This window comes from Haliotis asinina, chromosome 16 (assembly GCF_037392515.1).
Source record: "Haliotis asinina isolate JCU_RB_2024 chromosome 16, JCU_Hal_asi_v2, whole genome shotgun sequence".
Classification (NCBI taxonomy): Eukaryota; Metazoa; Mollusca; class Gastropoda; order Lepetellida; family Haliotidae; genus Haliotis; species Haliotis asinina.
Window position 1 is genome coordinate 33,839,649 of NC_090295.1, and position 23,885 is coordinate 33,863,533.

At 40.5% G+C, this 23,885-nt stretch overlaps 1 protein-coding gene across 5 annotated transcripts in view; it reads left to right on the forward strand.

Annotated features, from left to right (window-relative positions):
* Positions 1 to 23,885, forward strand: part of LOC137268196 (neuropeptide Y receptor type 5-like) — a 128,273-nt gene that overhangs the window by 55,203 nt on the left and 49,185 nt on the right. Inside the window, exon 1 of one of the 5 annotated variants that reach the window (XM_067802733.1) lies at positions 5,250 to 5,385. The exons of 2 other annotated variants lie outside the window; for them this stretch is intronic. The gene's annotated coding sequence lies outside the window, so the exon portion shown is untranslated. Of the gene's footprint in view, positions 1 to 5,249; positions 5,386 to 22,569; positions 22,937 to 23,885 lie in introns of those variants that run through there. 2 more of the 5 variants (XM_067802731.1, XM_067802732.1) reach the window with 2 other exon arrangements.

Genomic DNA, 23,885 nt, shown 5'->3' on the forward strand with positions numbered 1-23,885 from the left:
AAGTGCGGCGTAAAATTAAACTCAATCACTCAATTTGAGTCGCAGTCCTTAGGGTTCTTGTCCAGCAGTTGAACCAACGTTTCAATCAATGCAACTTTCAGAAATCCGACATTGGCATCTTCCTGTACAACAAAGAAATACATTTACAAAATTGATAAAATTACTAGTAAACTATATAGGGCGATGTGGTGGAACACATTGATAAATGTTCAGTTAAAGAGTTATGTCTCTAAAATCAATGAATTTGAATAATGCCAAATAAGATCTGACGGAAATGAAGATATGTGTATGTCTTTAACCTTTTTCAATAATTCTCTAAAGAACCGCCCTCCCTGATAATCTGCATATATAATATGTTAAGTTAACTGCAATGTATTCCCAGTGATAAGGACATATTTCCTGACTGACGCACTTTATCCAAGAATATTTGTCCTGAGGTAACATAATCCGGAGGTAGATCCATCAAAGTCGGACATCTTCTTCGTAAGCATAACTTGGAAGTGATGTATGTGTGTAACAGATCTTAAGGGAACATGATTGATAAACTAACTATCGTTACTAGATTTACATTACCTAACAGTACTCAAGAAATAGTAGTGGCTTCATACATTCGTCCTGTGGCTGTGGAACACCGCATAAAAACATATACCAAACCAGCGGTAGCAAACTGGCTGTAAATAATCTTCGTCTGTTTCTGTTTTTTGTTCCTTTGTTTGTTTGTTTTTTGTTTGGAGGGGAGCGTATGTGCAGGTGCGACTTTAGTGAAGAAGGTTTATTTAGTAATTATAAGCTATACCATATAGATACCGTTTATTTGGTGACGGCTGTGGCTTAAAGGTCATGCTGTGTCGCAACGTGCCTATGATGGATTTGGAAGGAAACGTTTGTTGAAGCTGTTCATTGCCTCTTAGTGGAGAATGGCTGTTTACAGGGTTTCACATGGAGATTCATTGAGTGTTAACTCACCTTAAATAGGTACAGCAGTTGTATCCGACATGCCAACTGAACGTTTTGCCCTCTTAAATCAGGCAGAAGGGATTGACGCCGTATCGCAAATGGTTAGTAACATCAAGGCTAAACAAGAGGGCTTACGGTGAATGAGTGAGTGGGTGAGTGAGTGGGTACACCAGGCAGAAGGGACTGATGCCGTTTCACAAATGTTCAGTAACATCAAGGCTAAACAAGAGGGCTTACGGTGAATGAGTGAGTGGGTGAGTGAGTGGATAAACCAAGCAGAAGGGACTGATGCCGTTTCACAAATGTTCAGTAACATCAAGGCTAAACAAGAGGGCTTACGGTGAATGAGTGAGTGGGTGAGTGAGTGGGTACACCAGGCAGAAGGGACTGATGCCGTTTCACAAATGTTCAGTAACATCAAGGCTAAACAAGAGGGCTTACGGTAAATGAGTGAGTGGGTGAGTGAGTGGGTAAACCAAGCAGAAGAGACTGATGCCGTTTCACAAATGTTCAGTAACATCAAGGCTAAACAAGAGGGCTTACGGTGAATGAGTGAGTGGGTGAGTGAGTGGGTAAGCCAGGCAGAAGGGACTGACGCCGTTTTGCAAATGTTTAGTAACATCAAGGCTTGACGAGGGCATTTACGGTGAATGTGTGGGTTGGGGGGGGGGGGGGGGGGTTGCGGAGACATCGAAAATCTTTTACATCAAGTGAACAATAACACCATTACACGCTTCGAAACTAGTTTTGACTTATCACCCAAAAATATTTGTGCGTATTCACTTGAACGGACAAAAAGTAGAAGTACATTATCAAAATATTAACAGTATATAAGTAGTATAAAGTGACGGATTTATAGTTTACTGGTCATTTCGTTTGGTCCAGCCACATCCTCCCATGTAGCACTGCATGGTACTTAAGCTGTTTTCCAGCTGTCCACACCGCAACAAGCTCATCACTCCAATACTAACACACAGGCTAATGGCCATAGTTCTATCTCATTCGTCCGTAATGTCAAGAGATTCGATTTCTCTGAATGTCCAGCCGTGCGAAAAAGCGAGCAGTTACAGCCAGAATGGAAATACTGCCTAATAAATCTTCGTCATGGCAATTTGTGGACGAGTTTGGTTTGTGCTCCGACTTTCAGTAGGTTCAGCGACAGTGGAGCGTGCTAATTAAATCTGAGGGAGAAAGGGACAGAGTGAGTGGTGTGGTGCGCACTGACTGTTTGGGTCAGATTAGCTGAAGTGTATTTAATGAGAGGAAATGCGGTCCTTGACTAACATCTAATATTTACCTTTCACCGCCTGCCTCTCAGTCGTTGACTGAAAGCTAAAGAAACCATTTTCTCGATAGTCTGTGTACTAATACCCACAGGTTATTCCTACAGCAAACCATTATCACTGTGTACGCTATGTGTTAGTGAATGAGTGTGCTGCGTCGCAAATGAGTGAGTGAGTGAGTTTTACGCCGGTTTTAGGAATATTCCTGCAATATCACGGCGGAAAACACGGCGCGATGCAGACGCACAAACGCACAAACACACATGTGCATATACTTTGCCATATGAAAGCAGTTTAACCCATTTCTCCCAATTCATTTCGGCTAGTCAGAATGTGCAACAGCCACGGTTATAAAATGTAAATCTTTATATGTAGTCAACACTCATTGATCTACAGGCTTGCCGTCTGCTCAATACTCCTGCAGATCCTGGGTATGGTGTCTACACTTCAAAACTTCACATTCGAGCATGCTCAGTCCTTGACGATTCCTCAGAACGTCACACGACATAATAAGGGTTAAAACATACAGTGACTTAGTAATGTTGTCAATGAGTTCTATGTCAGGGTTTCGACATGAGGAGGCTCTTCCCACAATACAGTCCTCACTGGACATGCATACGTGTATTGCTGCCAAATTCAAATCAACTTTGACAATTATATATGTTTCGTCTCCATGCGCTGCTCGTATATTGTGACGTGTGCCAGATGAAAGTCATTGCATCATCGTGAAGTTACATAAATGCACCACAATTGTGTCAAGAAAATCGGAATCGTGCAAGGGTCTGTTTCTTATTACAATTTGCATGGTTTCATTTAGGCAGGCGATTTTCGTTGGACGTTATGTATGGCATACGTATTACGCATACAAAGCAACGTGTCATCGTATTGAGAAAGCACACACGTGTGAACGGCAATTCCAAGGTAAAATGATGAGGCTACCAATAATTTCGTGCCCTCTGTACAAGTGAGACAAAATTGAACTTTCGACATACCAGACACGAGCGTGACAACAACGCACGTGCACGTCTTTCAGTTTCTATTTTGATATTCCCAAAAGGTTTCATTCCGATTATGAAGCAATCTTTCACATTTGAGAATATGATGCTGAAAAATATTGATTATGCCATTAACGAAATACACCAAAAGAATACCTGTTGAGATAAAGATAATGGACATATAATAGACGCCAAGATTAGCCTACTTCCACAGGATGCCAACATGAACAGGTTTCAAACTATATTTTCACTTCATTGATGAGCAGTCTCGTCGCTGCCATGTAGAGAGTCCAGTTCTTGCACTAATAAACATACTGAATTACCTGCTGAAATTTTAAACAACTCCGCTTGATAATTTTATTCATTGCCCTGACGCTAGGCGTGTCATGTTTTCATCATACTGACGACAACGTGTTGTCAGAGGAGCATACATATCATATTCCTAGACTTCTGGTTCCAATCTGAAGAAACAGAAATACCATGGTAATCGATTGTTTATTGGATGCGGTAACATTGAGGCTACTGCAGCGATGCGAGCATGGCCTGGTCCTTAGAACATGTCAGCTTGCCAGTCCAGATGGAAACGGTATCATTTTACGGGCATTAAATCAGATATAGACATGGGCCATTTAAAATATAAATTGGATTTTTGGTTCAGTGGAAACGCCAAATCCAAGTTACCTCTCAGCTCTGATGGACATTATCTCATATTAACAAAATCCCAATGCCGCAATTGAAAGATGTAATATGGATAAGCAAATTCGATTTATATAAGTGAGTGAGTGGGTGAATGAGTGAGTGACTTGGGTTTAACACCTTCTTGGACACTATTACACGATGTGTCACCTTTAAGTTGGAGGAGAGCATGTATATAATGCTAGTCTTGGTCTTTTACAGTTTGTTGAAACCCGGGCATGTATATGTTTGAGTTGTAGAGAACTCGTTCGTGAGTTCGTGAGTTCGTGAGTTCGTGAGTGAGTTCGTGAGTGAGTTCGTGAGTGAGTTGATCTTATGGTGTTATTCTATCAGCCCGGGAGGGGCCAACCTGTATTAGTCAGACAAGAGACAATTTACGTGAAACCAAAGTGTGGTCGGTGGCACAGGAACAACCCGTAAACGACGAGAAAGATGTGATAACCTATTTCTCGTACCGCTAAACCTTTCTACAAACCACGTTAACAAAAGTGTAAGAAATCAAAATATATAGTGGACCTACATGAGCAAAGAAATTCAGATAAATGTAATTATTATTTAGGGAATTGAGCACATGTGCACGTGACGCTTTTCGTGACGTCAATGGTGGCGCTGTAGCTTTTATGACAAGGGGATGTTCACATATTACCATGGCTTCCACATTCACCTCACATTCACCTGATGTCTTCTCAACAGAGCATGTGGACAGCACGTATTCGCCTTATACCAATTAGCGTTCGTGATTTAAAAGCAGAGGCGTAAAGACTATGCCATTCCACATGCTTCCATGGCCATTTCACAGACTTCATATATTCTCACAAACTAGTCCAGCTCGGCATTGTGTTTGTGATAATGCTTCTTGACCCCTTATCCCGCATTTAGATTCATGTCCTCATCTCATGATCTCAATATCTACCTACTGAAATGAACATATTTTTTTATTATAAAGTGTTGGAACGCATTTTAACGATTCGATTTTTTGTGCTTAATATACATTCATATCTATGAGGAGTAATCATGAACACTGCATACACCAGCTTATGCGTGGAATTCATAGTTACAAAAACATGTTCAACACATGAAAAAGAATACATAAATGAGACGTGTATGTCAAATAAATAGTTACGGGATAGAAATATAGGGTTATACAACTATAAATTAATACTGACGGGACAGCTGTTCTCTAGCAAGGTAGGTAAAGTCACTGGACGATGACGACTGTGGAACTTTGCGAAATGGACTATTAAGTGAGGTGGCATGATACGGTTACTAGACTATGACCAGGGTTGTTTAACGATCCAGTGACAAAGGGTAAATTGTCACAGTTGCTGTCATACGACATCGTGCTTGTTTGGTGTAACACACAAGTCAAGAGTGATGTAGAATGTACGTACGTTTACCAGGATGGATCACAGTTAGGTCAATGCGCTTGGAATGAAACCTGCAACTGATTTCAGGTAATTTCTATAGCATTTGTTTTTCAGTAATAGCCTTTCACAACAGCACATTACTGCGTGTATTTTCAGTGATTGATATTTCGTCAGAGTATCATACAGTTTCCGACAGTCTATTGGCAAAAATACCATGAAAATATATACCATGAAAAAAAAACATGAAATATTATACAGCATAATCAAGCAGGAACCACAACGACTAAACACTCTCTCGACCAAGATTAAAGCTCAAGTAAGACTACTGACGTTTACCTGTTGGGAAAATACAATATGACAATGTTTTCTAAAAAATGAACTGTTGTGGACCAAATTAAGGTCTTTCCGAACACCAGCTGTGACAGTGACAATGCGTTCGTGTCGCCATGGCAGTGCATTTCATGAGAATATTCATGGAGAACAGTGAGTTTACTTGAATTATTCATAACTATATGTATATCGAAATATCACACTTAACGTTGCATTAGTCTCATGTCCAGATAACTGAATTTAAATAAAACTAAACCATGTTAAATATAAGTAGCGATATATCACATTTACTTACTCGTCTATAGTGGTTAATATTAATCCAATGTAATGGTTGTGGAAAGTTCTAAGCTATCCCGACCCGTGAAGGTTCCGGGGTAGAATAAGCCGTAAGCAATTCATGCTTGCCATAAAAGGCGACTATGCTTGTCGTAAGAGGTGACCAACGGGATCGGTTGGTCAGACAAGCTGACTTGGATGACATCGGTTCCCAAATGTGCAGATCGATGCTCATGTTGCTGATCACTGGATTGTCTGATCCGGACTCGATTATGTACAGACCGCCCCCATATACCTGGAATATTGCTAAGTCCGGCGTAAAACTAAACTGAATCCCTCACTCACTCTACGCTAACCCTGATGTTAGATTGACCTTATAACAGTTTCCAGTATGTGGAACATGTATAATTCCACAGGGAGCACTTGAGCCAAGTACGCAACTTGAAAGCATATTTCTTCAGGCATCGAAGTCACTGCGTATTATCTCTTCATTAAAACAGACAGAATAGGCTCATGTGATTTTATTACACATCGCAGCGTGAAAGGACCAACGCCGTAGGCAGTACATACAGGCATCGTGACGCCTTCAGGGGATCATGTTCCTTCTTTGCCTCTCTTAATAGTTCAGCTGTAGAGTTCAAGTGGGGAAGGGGGGTCCTCAAAGATGACCCAAGACGAGGAAGCCGTCTAACTGCCAAACCCGAGGAAAATGTTAATGATATGCAAAGTATGATTAATGACGATCTAAGCATCATATATATCTTAAGGTCGATAAAGTAGGACCTCGACTGAGAATAATATGGGAGTTGAATTGATACTTTTCAGGTTCACCTAGGATGATTCGGAACGACTGAACACTCTAATGTTCGTACAACTACAGTGGTGTACGTTCCATCAAAACTGAAATCCCAAAATGTTGAGTGTATACTCTGTGAATTATGTTTGACAACCTGACACTAATTCGCAGTGAATTGGATGTCGAGCTTTAAATTTATATGAAGACACCATCTCAAGGGATGCGAATCGGACTGGAATACCTTTTGCATCTTGCTATTATAATACCAGGATGTTTCACCTTGTATAAAACATATAACTGTAGTGTTAAGATAATGTAATAAACCAATTTTGTACATGACCTACGATGTACGTGACTCACTGTGTAAACATTATTTTATATTAGCTACACAATGGGTCCTGTTCGTTATGCAATAAGAAGTGGTATTACTAAAAGCATGAGATTGAGAATTGGCGAATTTGCGTTTTGATATTAACCTTCAGGCTATATAACAGACCTGTTAAATATTACATTTTTATGTATTGTTCAATAAAGCAGCAACAAAACACATTTTCACCAGCATTAAATGGGACCATATGCTGCAAGTCGTTACATTTAATTGCATGGAACATCATTTTGCTCAGTGATGCGTCAATAATGAAACAGATAAAAAGATCTCTTTAAAAACAATTGTAATTGTTGCTGACTGGTTTTGAATTAAGTGACCTTGAGATGCACACATTCACATTTCCGAAAACCAGGTTTTGTCCAAGCAACAAACATCTGTCGATCTGATGGAGTAAAATATATTTTATCTTACTTCACACTTAAATGTCGCTTTCTGACTGACTGAGCGCCCATCTGTTATTTTCAATCTACAAGAGAGTAACATTTTCTATGCACCACGATGCGAGTGCCAAACCCACCCGGTACTTCGTGGCAGTAACTCTAACTTGAACGACACTGAATCACGTACGGTGTACGGAAATTACCAATCTCTTGCGAATGCAAATTGATGGAAGGGAGATAACTCTAAATCTGTTTGTCTTGTCTGCATAATCTAGCGTTGACTACAAAACAAATCAAAATTAACATTGGGGTGTTCGGTAAAATGAATTCACTGTTCACACTAGCCCCTTGGGGCCTATGGGTTGATGTACGCCTCGATGTTTGCTTATGTTCCCTGAACCCGAAGGGCTCAGACAACATAAACAAACATCGAGGTGCACATCAAAACATGTTTCCGGAGGGACCAGTAAACAGCCTATAATGGCCATTTTTATGCATCTTTGCTAATGTGTTTAGAATTGATATGATGGCGAGCGAATACTATATATCACTTCGATGGTGTGGAGTCGATATAAATGCCGATCCATAGCAACTGATTAGATTCAGTTACATATACCAAGACTTGTACAGTGTTGTAAGGATGAGTGTAAGACAAGCGTGTTAGCGACACTTGAATGAAATCAGCTCTGTACAGCAGCTTTGCAGTTTTGACACCCTGTATTGTTGCTTTAGAGTTGGATTTGGATTTTGCCAATTCCACAAGTTCTATGAGATCTCTTAGGACCTTCTGTCACCAAAAGCTTTGTTTGTTCGTGGACGGTGTTTTGTACGGAATCAGTAAAGAATACAAAAGGAAGTTAAACTATGTCAAAATGGCTTCAAACTTCTGAACAAATTTTATACTTGGCATCTTGTGAGTAACATATTTGACGATATCTGTGGAAAATACACCGGCGTCAAGATATACCCAAAGGGCGAAAGAATGATTCACCTGCACGCATTAAGCCTAACACTGAGCCGAATATTCATTTATTGCCAGAGGACGTTCGATAGGCAAATACGCTTTGTAAAGTTTCATGAACAGCAAAAATATGAGTTTGTTGCTCTGCGTGCACCGTGTGCTGAATGAATGCTTCACGCGGTCATTTTCTCTGTTTTCTTCAGTTCTTCTGGAATGGCTATGTCTAGCTTGTTTACACCATTGTACATTTCAGTCGCCAGGAAACAACGTCTAGTGAATGCTATACAATTCGATTTCAATTTCCTGTGTTGATCAATATCTATTTCATCCACTAGTGGTTTCTTTGCATGGCACATTCAGTTGAGTAACCATCATTAGGTGAGTAATAATTGTGAAAATTGACCCTCGTGTGACTACAATGGACAAGGCTGTGCATTGTGTGGTAACATACATTCCCTGGTCGTAGGTATCACGTAGGCTAGTGGATTGTGTGAAAATATATTCTGATATTCTGTAAAACTATAACTTTTGAATGTTTCATATACTCTAATTTGTTGGACGTTGGAGTAAACACCCAGACCATTCTCCAGATCCCGATATGGATGTGTCGAACATACGATTGTCTCGAAGTAAAGTTTGGTCCATGTGTAATATTTCGTTAACCATTTTCTTTAGTGTCGATACTCGAATAACTCGGAAGTATTATGTTGGTCCATTAACATAGACATAGCGGTGTTTAACTGTAGTCAATGCCAGATTCTCGCCAAATTAGTAAATGGACGAGAGAGTAGGAGGTATGGATGGATGGAGGACTATACTAGAAGAGTGGAACATCGATAGTTCGATTTGTTAGCAACACATGTATACATAATACGATTTGTGAAGGTCTGGGTTGGAATTGAACTTGGGAAAATCATGCTTGTCGTAAGAGGCAGCTAGCGGGATCGGGTGGTTCGGCTCGCTGACTGTTGACACGTCATGGTACCCTATTAGCGCAGATCGATGTTCATGCTGTTGATCACTGGACTGTCTGGCGCAGACTCGATTATGTACAGAACGTATCCATATACCTGGAATATTGCTGAGTGAGTCGTAAAACTAAACATACCCACTCATACATGAGACGGAAACTGGACACATTATCCAGTGTATGAATAATACATTCGTGCTAAAATGAGGCTGTACATGTGAGAAGACGAGCGTTGTGATTATGGTCATGTATGCACGTCGAAATTGTAATTATTTATTGTAACATACAGTCCCGTACCATGTTTTCGGGGGAACCACATTTACGCGGCATTTCTTTTTCCCGTAATTTCTTGCGTACAGTGAGATGACAGCGCCACCTATAACCACTGTCTCGCGTGCAGAAGCTTCCGTCGCAACCAGGACACAAAATGTTTGAAATATCCAGCTTTCACGCAAGTTGTGGCCTAATGTTCTGCCAAAGTATCACAATTCTACCCTAGAACGTAATGCACTTTCAGAACCTTCATACATGTGTTCATAACTGCTGAAACAGAACTCACAGCTTGCCAAGCAGACCGCCGTCTGCTCGAGTGAAAGGTGAAAACATACGCATCACGTGACTCTAATGGAATGTTGCCGACGTATTAAAATGACTATGGAAAACCGAATTTGTAATCTCTTGTATATTTGCTTTTCGTGTTGCGTAATTCGTGCCATAATTCGTACGGCTTGTGACCATTTTTAAATACTGCTGCTGCCACTGTACTGCGCAGACATGATCTGGTTTATTGTAGCTGTCATGGCGTGTTGTAGATCTACAGCCAAGAAGAATTAATATGCATATGATTGAATAACTTACCCGTAAATATGGTTATTTTAAACACTCATTCACTTTGTCAAGAAATATATGACCAATTTGCTTGACTTTTGGTGAAAATGACACGTTGTATTTGTTGATTTCTATGAACAAGAATTCATCACCTGAGTTCCCGTACAAGGTAGTGACCCCGCGCTGTAACGAGTAATCCGAAAACTTGGTACGTCACTTCTGCCACTCGTACTGGCGGACAAGACACAAAATATTCGCAGCACTGGAAACCAGTAGACGACAGAACACCCTGACAATATTTTTATGAAAGTTGAGATTATATTTAATTACGGAATTTCAGTTTTCATAATGTACTGATACACAATAATTTACATAATTATCTATTGCGTTTTCACCCCGAAAACACGTCACACCATGGTAAGATTGCAGCAGTACCCCGAAACCAAGTCACACCATGGTACGTACTGTAGCAGTACCCCCGATAAAACGTCACACCATGGTAAAATTGCAGCAGTACCTCCGAAACCAAGTCACACCATGGTACGTACTGTAGCAGTACCCCCGAAAAAACGTAACACCATGGTAAAATTGCAGCAGTACCTCCGAAACCAAGTCACACCATGGTACGTACTGTAGCAGTACCCCCGAAAACACGTCAGACCATGGTAAAATTGCAGCAGTACCTCCGAAACCAAGTCACACCATGGTACGTACTGTAGCAGTACCTCCGAAACCAAGTCACACCATGGTACGTACTGTAGCAGTACCCCCGAAAAAACGTCACACCATGGTAAAATTGCAGCAGTACCTCCGAAACCAAGTCACACCATGGTACGTACTGTAGCAGTACCCCCGAAAAAACGTCACACCATGGTAAAATTGCAGCAGTACCTCCGAAACCAAGTCACACCATGGTACGTACTGTAGCAGTACCCCCGAAAACACGTCAGACCATGGTAAGTATTGCTGCAGTTGAATGCATACATACTTGGATATTTAATTATAAAGTATGATTGTGATGGGGATTTCATTTCAATAGACGTGCATTATACAATACATATGACAACTACAACTTCATGACTGGCGACGTAATATATTTCTGTGGCAATTGAAGCTGTAGAGTACAATAAATTCCACAGGTATTTCATATAATATTATGCAATATTGTACTTGTTGTTCGATATCACAAATTAACTGTAGATGGGATTATACGGACCAAAGGCTCCATTCCTAGTTTACGCTAAATATGATTTGTATATGGCCGTCATTATACACGCCGATGTTAGCGCTGGCTTATCACAAAATGTTTGGCGTAAGTCTAAACATTCAAAGTATGAGTGAGTGAGTGAGTGAGTGAGTGAGTGAGTGAGTGAGTGAGTGAGTGAGTGAGTGAGTGAGTGAGTGAGTGAGTGAGTGAGTGAGTGAGTGAGTGAGTGAGTGAGTGAGTGAGTGCAATACTCCCGAGGAACATCGAATATATTCTTCACATATTGTGGGAAATCAAACTCGGGTCAGCAGCGTGGTGAACTTTTAGAAATAGGCATTTAACACTCTCCTTTCTCAATGGCAACGGATTGGAAGGACAAAACGCTTGATTGAGTCTTCCAAACACGATTCATATGGTTACTGTTTTCAGATGGCATCAAGGTTTTGTTGACATTTGTTATATTCGCTGTTTGACTGCTCCACTAACATAGTTTTAAACGTGTTATTCATTAAAAGAAATTATTTTCGATTCAAACATGATGTGCTTTTTCAATCAGATTATTCCTTTCGGTAAAAGGAAACTAGATACAAATACAAATATTATTCCTTATGGAAGTAAGAAGCTGACATGAATTGAAACTGGTTCATTCGACATTTGACAGCATGTTACAGTATTTCTAGGTTTTGTATTGAACTGAGGACAAACCATGCATCATCCTCGGGCAAGTTTCTCCGACAAGATATTTAAGCGAATGTTTTCTACTATTTTGCGCCCGAATATGATCGGAACGAACAGCTTAAATCAACATCCCAAAGCAATTTTGGCGTGTTTCTATCTGACACGCAATTATTTGACGTGGAACGGTTTGACAGCTGAACTCAAATTTCGATCAGCAGCTAAGGTATCACTTATTTTTGCCCCAGCCTGTATCCTGTCAAAGTCCCTCCTTGACCAGAAGCAGTATATGTCTGTCACGATACCAGCCCCTACAATAATCAGAAGAAATTAGCAAGCGGAGGAAAGTGACAACATATCATCCCTGATTAAATGTCGCGGTTCCAGATCCACCGCCCTCAGATCGATCTATCGATCTGCGACCAGACTGGAACAGCGTCCGATGGGCATAGTCCGTATGATGTGGCTGCTGTTTTTCAAAATGGTTACTGAGTTTTTTTAAATATGACTTTCACCTTAGGTTGTTTTAGGAGAGTCTTTGTCTGAGATGAAGTCATCAAAACGCGGCAAATTCAAAGGCTATAGATATATATATACGATTTATGCATTAACACCATATGGCTGTTGAGATTATAGTTTGTTATCCTACAAAATGGGTCACCCAGTCGTCGCCCAGTTCCGTCCAATGGACACACGAGGACCATTTGATTGTCAGACTCCTGACCAGCCCCAATTACGTTTCTTAATTTGTTAGTGTCGCTTCGACCTTTCCTTGCACTTGCCATGATAGCCCAGGAATACCTATTCTTCTAGAAAGTTTTAAAGTTTTCATCAAATCTTATGAAGACATAATCCAAGTCAATAACGATTCATACGAAGAGCTCAAGGAATTGCAATAAACTGTGTTCGTTTTGCAAAGACCAACCTAGGATTACCATAGTTATTGAAAACGTGGTGCGCTGTTGACTTCACGTGTACCAGAAATAAACGTCGACTAAGCAACAAAACAATCGGTGAAGAATTAGAAAAAAAATCCACATATAATCATCCTGGTAAAAGCATATACATGCATGTATGTAACTCGAGAGTGTATTAGTCGCAGTTCAAGAATAGGAAATGGACTATGTATACAGTCATTAGTGCAAAGATGAATCACTGTCATGAGAAGATCCGTTCACTTTTCCTGATCATTATCTCGCCGTGAGAGCACGGATGAACCATTAATCCTTTTGACGTTTTGACCAAACACTATGGCGATATGCATCTTAATGGTCACGGAGAGTGGAAGATGCGGATGATGTGCTGAGTTGCTTTCGAAGATAAATGAGATTGTTGCATTTATGCAGGTTAATGTTGAAAAGGCTTTATGTTCTGAAGTTTTATCTGGACCATTTGCGTTTGTTTTGTTGTTTTGTGTTTTTTTTTCACACTTGTTTTAGAATTGATCGATCGGAAATTCTGCTGTTTTCTTATCAAAGCATGATACAGTATTACCACAATTCAAAAACAGGATGCTACGTCGAAAGAAACAAACGGATCAATCTGTTAGAGGAGAAATACATAGATACAAGGCCACTACGCATTCCCGAGAGCTGTTAATGACCCAATTGTCCCAAAGACTTTCCAACAAATATTATTGAACAGTTAAAGCTGGTGGCAGTGGACGTAGGCGTAGTTTCACTGAATAACTTAGTTGTTGTCTAACTTGTAAGCTGAGAGACCATGAGAGACGAATTTGTCACAGGTTGCTGCTGGTGGCGGTGATGCTGCTGATTAGGAGATAAGGTGATGTTGACGACGTCGGGATGATGATGATATAGATAATGATGATGATAATGGTGTTGGTGTTGGAGGTGATGAGGGTGTTTTTTTTATGATGATGATGGTAGTGATGATGATGACGAGGAGGAAGAGGAATTAAAGAGGAGGGTTGATGATGATAATAGTGGAGCTGACGACGACGGAATGATGATATGGATGATGATAATGATGATGGTGGTGGTGCAGGTTATGATGATGGTGGTTTGCGATGTGATGATGATGATGGTGGTAGTAGAGGTAATGTTGATGTCGGAGGTGATGATGATGACGAGGAGGAGGAGTTAAAGAAGGGGGATTGATGATGATGGTGGTGGTGCTGACGACGATGTGATGATGATGATGGTGGTAGTAGAGGTAATGTTGATGTCGGAGGTGATGATGATGACGAGGAGGAGGAGTTAAAGAAGGGGGATTGATGATGATGGTGGTGGTGCTGACGACGATGTGATGATGATGGTGGTGGTAGTAGAGGTAATGTTGATGTCGGAGGTGATGATGATGACGAGGAGGAGGAGTTTAAGAAGGGGGATTGATGATGATGGTGGTGGTGCTGACGACGATGTGATGATGATGATGGTGGTAGTAGAGGTAATGTTGATGTCGGAGGTGATGATGATGACGAGGAGGAGGAGTTAAAGAAGGGGGATTGATGATGATGGTGGTGGTGCTGACGATGACGGGATGATGATGATAATAATGATGTTGAAGAAGATGACGACTTCGGGACAATATTGATGGCTATATTCGTGGCATGATTAACCCGACCAGTGTGTTCTCCCACCTCCCTGACGAGAAAACAATCCATTTTCCCCACACGGATTTGCATTACCGTTACCACCTGTCAGGTAACTCATCATGAGTTTGCTCTGCAAAGTTCATTAACATCTCACTGCAGTCACGTGACACTCCTTTTGTGTCAGGTCAGAAAGGTGATTTATTGCCGACGTTTTGACAGCTGTGTACGCTTGCACAAAGATGGCGGACAGCCACGCGAGTAAAGATGAATGCAATGCCTCTCTGAACAGATGCCTTATTTTCCATGAAGGGTGCCAAATGTTAGTCATGAAACGTGTCATAAACTGGAAGATATATATAGGTAGACATGCATGAGAGCGATATTCCTGATGAGGATGGACATGCATTCCTAAGCCATACCAAATACCTACGAAAACTATCCAAATACATTATTTGAAAACAGAAATCTGAATGTTTATGTTGTATAAAGCAGGTTGGCAAATGGCATCGATTCATCCAATTTTTCAGGGGTATACTGTACCCTGATTCTGCCACGCTGAAGCTACACCGTCCAGTGCACGTGAATGACGTTGATTACTTATTGGCAATCTGAACAGAAATCCCCTGTAAATCGCCGGAAAATCAACTTGAAAGGCACTAAGACAGGCGCTTGTTAAGTCTTGTTTTTGCCTATACGGTTGTCATACACATGCATGATATCGGCACGTTTTGCGTGGCGAAGTGATTGCATAAGTGGACTTGGTCCCAAGCCATGTAAAATACTTATATTCAGCAGGCTTACTCAAACGAAAATAGGACGTGACACGTCGAAAATTACAGTCTGTTTCCATAGGAAAATTGGTTATTTTCGATTGCACCTGAGGGGATCAAGCCAATGAATTCTGACTCTTCCCATTCCCAGTGTGACGCTGAAGAGACCAACCACTGGCCTTCTGAAGAAAATGAATCTGAAAAGGATACTTCGTCCAGGTCTACCAATCCTGTATTGAGCACAGTGAATACTGCCATTGATGCCCATTTCAAGACAGCCTGTTCCTGAAGTCGTTTACAATAAACAGAAAGAGATTGTTGTGTAGTCGAAATCCGAAATGACTGGTTCCTTCAGACGCCTTGGTGTCCTTATGTATTGTTTTCTAGTAACAGCTTTCTTTAAAAATGCATGGCTTATAGATGTTTGGAAATAAGGAGCAAAGTGAAATACGTATCATTAGTCCAGTCAGTGTCGCAATAATGATTTCGTTTATCTGTATTCTGTATAAAGTGGATTAAAGAACTTTTATGTATGGTATTACCACTACTGAAATTTCTTTAGGTTCTATAAAGGGAATCCAATCAGTGGCACGTTCTAAATGTGGACGTGTTTGTAAGGACGTTTAAAAGTGCTACCCATGGCGACCAGAAGAGGGAGGCTTCTTCTGTTCAGGAAAACCATTTCATTAGGTTGGAATCTCAAAGGTACGTCATGGTGATAATTACCAATGCCTTGTTGCCATATATCTCTCTTGATACTGATGTGTTATTTTAAACAACCCTTGTGTATGCAGAATGATAATTTCAAAGACGCTCTTTTCAGTGCATAGAACATGTTAAGCTCTGATGCTGATGGTGGCATTTCTAAAAGGAACATGTTCTTTGTAATTGGTGTTTTGAATAATGTCGTTATGGAAGTTCAAAATCAAATGGACTTCATAGACCGGGAAAAAAAAACTTAATGATATTCTATCTGCTTCTAGGATGGCATCTTGTTCCAAACTGAAGAACTATAAAGTTGTAATCAATGTTCTCATCCTTTACAATCTATTTAGACTTTGAGTGATTGACATACTGAGTTAAATTTTCTGACACGGACATAGCGACGTTATACACAGGGTAACACGAATCTTCTTGTCCCCCTCTGTTGTCCGTACTCTGTTGCTGTAAAGGATGTTTGAAACATAGTCCCTAATTTGTGCAGCTATAAAACTGTGGTCATGCTGATATTGAGTGCCCCCGTAATCGCAGCCTACAACGAGTCTAATTTATTGGTCTTTGGGGATGACTGACTCTGAGCTCTGTATATTGTCAGTCTGGTTTGGCGGACGGGTCCTGTGGCAGAGCCATAAAAGCTAGTCAACCACACCAGAGGGTATCCGATTGTATCTTTAGTGTGTCGCCGTTGAAAGTTGAGCTCTTCACGCTGGCATATGTCCTGGCTAGGTATCGAGACACAGACCCCAAATGAAAGGTGAACGGTATAAAATTTTATGAAACTGATTTTAATGATTCATGTATGTTTTGATTGTTTCAAATGGTGTTTCGTTTCGAATGCACAACTTCGTTTCAGATGATATTTGCATTACTGAATTTGGGAAACATTATATTTGCGAGTAAGAATCCTTCTACAAGGGAATGAGTAATATACCCTTCGTATCTTAAAAAATTGCTTAATCGTAAGTAGTGTATTAATCTTACAGGTGACTTTTGAAGAGTACACAGATTGTAGATTCTCCAAGAACAATGTTCGTTGCTGGGGCCAGGGGGTGGTGGTGGAGGCAGGGGCAGGGGGAAGCCCATTGCTTGCGGAGCTTCATATTTCTACCTTGGTCTTGCCCAACCTTTTCAGCAACAATCATGTGTATTTCAGGAATTATTTTTTTATAAATGTAACTACGCCCCTGTCAACTGTTATGTCAACTTTCGAGATACGTTTATTGCTGGGCACCTCTTCATGTAAAGGGTACGTTGATTCTCCCCCACTTTGAGAATACATGTTCACCTGCTGGGTTAACTAAAAGAATTGTAAAATGTTTGGTCCACCCTCGCCGGAGAATGATTTAATTGTGTTATCTATCTGGAGACTGGTACAAACGTTTGGTTCAACGTCATCTGGAGCACGGTTGTAAGGTCCACTTTCGACGATAGGATGGTACACGTGTTTCGTCCACCTTCAAAGAGAGAATGGTGCACGTGTTTGTTCAACATTCACCTTAACACAATAGTATAATGTCTTAAACCATCATCACATTAATACTTGATAAGTAGGCTCGATGAGAACTTTCACTAATTTTACAGTTAAAGCGGCTGTGGCTTACTTAGGGTTGGCAGTCCATGGCCGTTATGGCCTCACGATCACAGTGTATTAATCACGTAACATTCAAGAACAGAACTCACTTTATCAATAATATATCCGATAGGGCTAGTCTGTACATTTGTACTCGTTTGTACATTATAGAGTAGCATCTTTCGGATGACCTTATTACTGCAGGTGCAGTGTCGTGACAGAACTTTGTCAAAATAATCCTTTGTCCTCATCGTGCATATTGTCTGCACAAGTCCATTACAACTTCGTAGACATCAGGGATGATTTCAAGTAATTTCTAAGAAAGGCTATATTTATGAGAGTAATGGAATTACCTTATGGTGGTGAGGGTCTTCTGAAACATCTGGTGTCATTATCGGAGGATGATATGATGTGTGCTATGTCTCATTTTATCATTTTGACAAACATGTCTGAGTACAAAATGCCCAAAGGACTTCTCATCTGTGTTAATCGTTGAGGAAACTTTTGTTGATGGTTACTTGCAAATAGGTAATGACGTGCCCAAGAGCTATAAACAAAGGACTGGTTTAAGAATGCGTCTGAAGTCACATACTGCCGTGAGCGATATGATGAAACGTTGAGACATTATTGTCATGAGCCGTAGGAATAATAGATAGAATAGCTGGTTTTCAGACTACTTCTACAAGACACATTGAAAATATCGATCTTGCCAAGGCTTGAATTCAAGGGCTGGACGAACCGTATTAACAAGCGCCACGGCCTGCATTGAAGCAACTCTAGGTCTTCAAACGAAATGTTCTATGTACATGGCACACAGATGTCACAAAGAGTGATACTTAGAGAACTGATTGACCGTGACAACATGAAGGTCATTAAACCCAGCGTTCCTTAACTTCTCTTCGACTGCTTAATCCATCTGATTACCAGGTAAACGAAGTTGGGGTATAAGTAGTGGAGTGTGGTTTACAAGGGGAACAGAAATGTCAATTGGAGGTGTCATGAATGAAGCAGGTTTTATCTTTGTTTGATTAACATTTATTGAAAATCGCTCTAGGGAACACGTTGCGCTAACCATGTTAACTTTACTTGTAGACAAAAATATCCGTCATATGTCCCGAGGGATAATGGCACAAACATCTGTCAATGTTCCCAAAGCAGCAAAAGGAGGTAGACTATTCTTTGACACGTGTTTCCTGATTATTTAGAGAATTTCTCTTAAGCTACGAATATACTAATTAGAAAGTGCTCTGGGAAATTAAGGCATTGATAATTGAATGCTGCATTGTAGAACCACTTTACAACACTTCAGTACAATTTCAGGTCGTCCTTTTACTCATATGAAATGTCAATGATGACCAGGCCAGGTGCTTGCTTAATTTCGCATTTACTAGTAAAGGAGAAACAGCTGTTAAACCTATTGGCATGCATATATATACCGCTCTGTGCACACTTCAGTGTTATTGGGTGCATATGAATTAATGAATCGAATTAGTTCTGCTGTTAGTCACATGTTTGAGGTATTGAGTTTATACACGGATCTGCAGCTTCACTGACATTTAAGCCTTCCCTAAGGACACTTGCAAATACTTCGTGCACGGTAATCCATGCGGTACTTGTCACATAAGTCGTCAACAGTGGTGAATTTCAATTTTAACCACTTTTTGTTGCAGAGAGATGAATTTGATGTTTATTTGTCGGCGCAAATAGAAAAAAGAAGTTGTTGTTTATTACACCTGCTTACGGTGTTCTGCTACTAATGGCCAGATTGATGGCCAATTGATTCATGTTGACATACCATACTGAGAGGAACATGTCAAAGTGACATGTCATAATGGGAGGAACTCAAACATGGAGATGCCATGGGGCTTGGTATCTTGATCAGATTGTTGACTCGTATAAGAACCTATTCTAAGCAGGAATGTCAGCTGGGCGGGGAAAGGTGGAGGGGTGTATATTTGGTTACAAGAAAATACATATCTGCATATCTTCTCGGAGACCACTATCGAGAAAATAGAATTCCAGAGAGAAAAGGGTTCATTGTGGCTAGGTAATCCAAAGACACAGCAGAACACGGGATCTTCCATATCACAGTTGTTACTCCGGCGTGCCTTGAATTTGTTTTCAGTTCGGTACGAAGTCAATCTGATCATCCGGGTCCCGGGTTATCCTACTGGTTCACAGAGTTACATATGGCACAGTATCTGTGCATGTGGAATCCTGGTGACGATTCCTGAGATCTCACACAGTCTGTTGAAGATAATGCATTTGTTTCTTTCAAGTACAGATGGTTAGCATTCAGCTAGAAAATATCCTAAATTTGGGTATATTTGATATCTTTTTGTTCTTTGTATGGCATCGCGTGCTGTCAAGCCGCTAACAAGGAAATTCTGACGTGTAAATCCTACTGTCGCTGTTTCACTATTACGGAAAATACTGTATAGCGGGTAACGAAAGGCATATGTGTTTGTTCTTAGATTAATCTAGCTTGTCGGGCATGTGATTTGCACATTAGCATGTGGTACCCTGTATGAAGTCATCATTGCCCGTCATCCCAGTCTCGGAAATCAGCAAATGAACGACCAGCAATATAATCTATACCCCATGTTAACCTTCCATATCCACAGGAGTATATTATATATAGCACTGGAGGTTATTTATCTTTGGGCGAGCAACCATAGGCAATCGCTAAGACAGATGGAGTAGTCTTGCTTCATGAATAGTACGAAGCTTCTCAAATGCAGCTCTGAAATGTAAAAGCTTTCTTGACAGATCTGAAAGGATCAAAGGCAGGCCCAGTGTGTAATGCATATGAACAGATCGCCTAATGGCAAGATCTCTCTGTGAGCAAACTCTCTCCTTAATTTGTTTTGTTTTTGCTTAACGCCACACGCAGCAACATACCAGCTATATGTTAACGTCTGGACCTGACAATCCTAATGATCAGCATTATTAGCATCGAGCTACACAGCTGGAATACAATGGGCTGTGTCAACCAGGTCATGGAGTAGACCACCCGATCCCTCTTTCGGGGCAATTTCAATTACCAATTCAAATCCGGATCTTCACAGGTCTCTTTCTTTGAAGATCTTGATTATCCTCGTACATCTAATCTTTTCCTTGAAGGTTATTTTATAAAGCTGACAACGTTTAAAGAATTAGCAAGATTTTGGCAAAGATAGACATTTGAAAAGTGTTTCAATAATTCGGTGAAAAAAATGGTGTCCCATCACTCAATCTACTATTTGGACTAGTTTCGTTCTGTTTTTTCTTTAATTTTTGTCGTCTTAATGTTCGACACAGTAACTGACATCGCTGTGATTAAAAGGAACGTTATGTTTGACATACATCACTTACCACAAAAGGATTAAAAAGGATGTTGAACACTTTCTGATTGCAGAGACAGATGACATAGATAGATTAGTACACTGAGATGTGTTTGATTGAAGCCTTCCTATGACAAGTGTTTTGATTGCTATCTGAAATATAATATTAAAGGCCGCAGTAAGGTTATCAAGATCTTTAATGACAGACAGGTGAAAAACATTTACAAAGTTGACGCATCAGTGGCGAATCTTCTCGCACAATATCCTGTTTTACATGTATCATATGTTGCAGTTTTTATATGAAATGTTGGCTATTTTTGTGTGTCATCGGTAGAGCAGGGTGGGCTCACCTTTTCTCTGACAATGGCATCACCACCATTGGAAAACAGTTCATGAACACAGATTTATTATATGGTTGGAATTGTACAACTGCATCTCCTTTTCAGCAGAGATTTCATAAGGATGTAGAAAGGTGGCTAGTGTGTTGTTGTTATTGTTTAACGCCGAAATCACAGGTATCCCAGCTATAGTGGCGGTCTGTAAATACAGTAAATAATCGAGTCTGGACCAGAAAATCCAGTGATCAACAGCACGAACCCCTATCTAAGCACCCGGGATACGATGACATGTTCCAACCAAGTCAGCGAGTTTGACCTCCGGGATCGCTAGTCGCCGCTTTCGACAGGCACGGGTTAATGAAGACCAACACTAACCCGCATCCTCGCGGTTCGGAAGTTTTGTTGCTTCATATTTTACCGAGTATGCATGGTTTCGCGCACGCTACGTTTATGTAGCATATACATAAAAGGGCAGCACCAAGCGGGATATAGAAACCAGATCTTTCATAAAGAATGATGTTATTCATTTATTCATTGATTGAACTGGCATTAATGTTCAGAAAGAGCTTTGGTATCGGCTGGTTCATATTTAATGAAGACACTCCAATGGTATTTACTACATTCTGTTCACTAAAAGCAAGATCGTGAATAACAATCATGATTAGGCTTCAACTTACACGTGTGGATGATAATTCATGATTGTCTTCAGCTTGCACATTATACACGTGGACAATGTCGACCGTTGGATACAGACACCTTCCCGTATATATATCAAATATATCTACGTTCTTAATACTGGAAAGAGGGCAAGTGTTATCCTTAGCTTGCAAGAGTATATGAAACTCAAAAATAAACCTGACACTTCAATACTGACAATATATATCAGGTAAGTCTACGTTCAGAATACTGGAACACGACAGGTATTTTCCATAGCTTGCACATGCGTACGTATACACCAATACAAATGCGATAGTTAAATGCAGACACATCATACTGAAAAGACAGCAAGTGCTATCTACTGCTTGCAAGAGTGTACATCTAGACACCATGATGGTCAAATAACGACAGCTTCCAGTATAAAGCAAGCAGCAAATGTGTAGGAAGGGAAGATCCTGGAACGAGGCAGGTACGACACCAGTGGCTGAGAGAAGCACTGATACTGGAGATCGATCGGAGTCCAGCAGTACCATCCTCCTCGTCCCCGAAGTCAGACGTGTTTCACACAGGCTGCTAGGCTGTCAGTCGAAGAGCACGTACATCGGTGCTCTTAAAGTGGCGCCCCTATTTGGAAAGCGCTCGACGGTAATTCTGTCTCTTCGATCGTTAAGCATTGAACGCTGACCCGTGACCAGGCTTAACAAGACTGACAACGGCGGCAAATAGGTAATTACCATATGCTGCAGTGAGTTGTGATGTGCAGTTGATAATCAGTGTGGATAGAATGAAATGCTTGCTCCCTGAGGACAGATAACTTTAGCAGCGCGGAAGCTCTGGTTTATCTCCGGCGTCGTTTCCCAGGCCGGTCGAGAAGGTTTATCAGAAGCACACGGTAAAGCATATTTACCTTTATTTTCGTACAAGGGTGTCAGTGTTGAATTTAACTTCTAAAGGCGATCTTGTCTGTAGGCGCTGCTCATGCGATCTACTTAGGTACGTATGTTAAAGGTATCAACTTGAATTCAAACTTACAGGCAGTTTTGAAAACCCCGAGAAGCAGCTTTTGCAATGTAAGTGTGTATGTTTGAACTGTCAAATCACTTTTTAAAACTTTTATTGTCGTTTTCATATAACAAACATGTTTGTGCATGCCCTTGCAAAACACGGCGTTTGCAAGAGACGACCTTGGCTATCATTGGATAGGTCAGACCGGAAGGATTATAGAAAGAACGTAATTCAGCAAATTTGTAGTGATATTTGCCCTGCTTAGATTTGAAACAGAATATTTGCTGTCCATTTTTATGCTCTCAATGCCACGTTAGCTCCGCATGTATGGTGATTATTAGATATGTAATTATGTCATATTCAATCCTTTAATATGATAAATCTGGATCTGAAACCTTGCCTCCGTTTCTCTCTGGAAAAATAATGAACCTCTTTTTTATGATCTCTCCTTTTTTGATCTGCCAACAGGAGTATGTGGGTGGGGTTTTATCATATTTGACATAATATTCAATGCCACAATGGTGTTTGGTGACCGTGTTCGTGCTTGATCCGTACGAAGACACGTAAATATATTTTGCGTGTCTTTATGATAAAATAGTATTAGTTATTAACTCTAACCTGACAGAATGTTTTGGAATTGTGTGTCTGACGTAATTACATTCTACGTGTGTTGCACGTAATGTCTCAGCGGTTAAGATAAAACATATGAGTTATGATGACGGAGAAACATATCATCTTGCTTAATATAACAGATATGTTTGTGAGCGTATGATGATATGATCAGTTTATAGTCGTGGCATTAAACTGTACAACAGTTTTTACAATTCTGAATACAA